This window comes from Pteropus vampyrus, unplaced genomic scaffold, assembly GCF_000151845.1.
Source record: "Pteropus vampyrus isolate Shadow unplaced genomic scaffold, Pvam_2.0 Scaffold72, whole genome shotgun sequence".
Lineage (NCBI taxonomy): Eukaryota > Metazoa > Chordata > Mammalia > Chiroptera > Pteropodidae > Pteropus > Pteropus vampyrus.
Genome location: NW_011888853.1, coordinates 1115066 through 1117131, shown reverse-complemented (window position 1 = coordinate 1117131; position 2066 = coordinate 1115066).

Sequence of the window (2066 nt, the reverse complement as noted above, 5' to 3'; positions counted from 1 at the left end):
TCTCTTCGGGCCTCAGTTTCCCTATCTGCCAAAAATAAAAAAAAAGAGTTGGATTTAATAACATCAGAGCTCTGTATCTGCTCTAACATTTCGACTGTGAGGTCGGTGCCCTCCCCACCCTCCCCCATGCTGGTCACCCCTCTGCCAATTAGGGTGTTGGGGAGAAACCGCCAAGCCAGATTAATCAAGGTATAGAGAAGTTATAGATATGCTGATGGTCTCTGTTAATGACTGATGACAGTGGGTAATCGGAGATGGCAGGAGGGTGCAGAGTTGTGAAGAAATTTCAGTTCTTAGGGAAAATATTGCATTCAAAGAGCTTAAGAGTGATTAATGGAGGTTCTGGAATTACAAAGTGCAACCAGTAGAAACTGTTTGGAACGGAAAATGCCCAGGGGAGTAGCCTTGAGGAGAGTGTGGGCCCAGGCTGGGGACAGTCTGTGGACCCAGGAAAAGGGAGGGGCTTGAGTGGCAGTGAGGAGAGGCGGGCCGTGGAACAGGAATGGGCTGTGGCCCAGGAGAAGGTGACCCCTGAGACGGAGGTAGAGCCAGAGGGGCTGGCAGCGATCATAAAAGCTGGATCCGTGTGTGAACCTGTCCGTCTTATTTGTACGTGGTTATGTCCCAGGCTTACTTCCCACCGCAGACGGCAAAGCCTGGCTGGGTGGCTGGGGCTCTTGTTCTGGAAAAGACCCAGAAGGGAGAGATGCCACCTGCAAATCACCACATCTGGGAGGGCAGTTTTCAGAGCCTGAAGGAAAATGACTCAGGTTGAGAAGAAGGCGGGAAAGTCAGGGAGTTCCACCTATCGTCCCCCTAACGGGGACAGATGGGGGCGGGGCTGGACCCAGGCACATCTCTGGGATGCTCTTGGTCTCCTGTAAGAAACTGGAACGGTCCTCGTAGAGCCAAATGCTCGGGTCACTGGCCTTGCGTCTTTCTGTGGAGACCACCCTGGTTGAGATCCCAGGCTGATGAGGGATGCAGGATGAGGAAAAGGTACCCACCCGGGAAGGTCCTAACCCAAACCAGAGGCTGTTGATGGAGGCAGCCTCCTCCAGCCTCTCCATCTTCTTCCGTGCCAGCCCCAGGCACCCACAGCCACCCCTGCCCTCCTCGCCTGCTCAATATCCTTCTCTCAGACAGCCTGGCCATCAAGCAGGCACCAAATGGCTCCTCCAGCCTTTCCAGCCCCCGTGTGATGGATGAGTGGGCTGTGTACCTCCTGTCCCTGCCCCCCACCTCATGCCCACCCTCACCTCCAGAATGCACGGAAAGTCGCTGGTTCTGTGGGTCCCACGAGCCTGGTGTCACGATGTCAAGTGTGCAGGGAGAAAGGAACAGACAAAGACCTGGGAGAGAGGCTGAGTCTTTGTGGTGTGCCCAGCCCTTTCTGGGGTGCTCCTTCTGTCCTGCTCTGGACTCGAAGAAGCAGGTCCCCAATCCTTCTTGCTGGTGAGCAGAACTTTCCTCTAGCGAAATTCCAGCCCGTTAGCCTGCCTCCTGCCAATCCAGAACACCTAGAAGACCGCCTCTTACGGTTCCCAGACTTCAAAAAACAATCTGTGTTTTCACTCAAATGAGACCTAACCCAGAAGCCTTAAACAGAGCAAAATAGAGCTGCCTGCTCCTCGTGCTGAAACGTAGCCCAGCTTGTTCATCTTTTCTTCCACCGGCCCCCTCCCCGCAGCCTGTAGGGGCCGCGATGCCGCCCGGGGTCTCTTCAGAGGCCGGTGTGAAACCAGTGATGCAGGAAGCGAGAAATGGGGAGTTTAACGGGAAGAGTTCAGTTTTGCAAGATGAGGAGAGTTCTGGAGATGCCTCGTGGTGACAGCTGCATGACAGCATGACAGTTATGAATGCACTTAGCATCTCTGACCTGCACACTTTAAAATGGTTAAGGCGGTAAACGCCAAGCTATGCGTAGTTTACCAAAGTAAAAATAAAAACGAAACACCAGCTCAGTGATAACAGTCCCATACGCAGGAGGGAAATGTTGGCAGAGAGGGGACTGACAAGGCCAAGTTTACGAGCTGCTCGGTGGCCCATTTGCCCCAGTCCTGGCT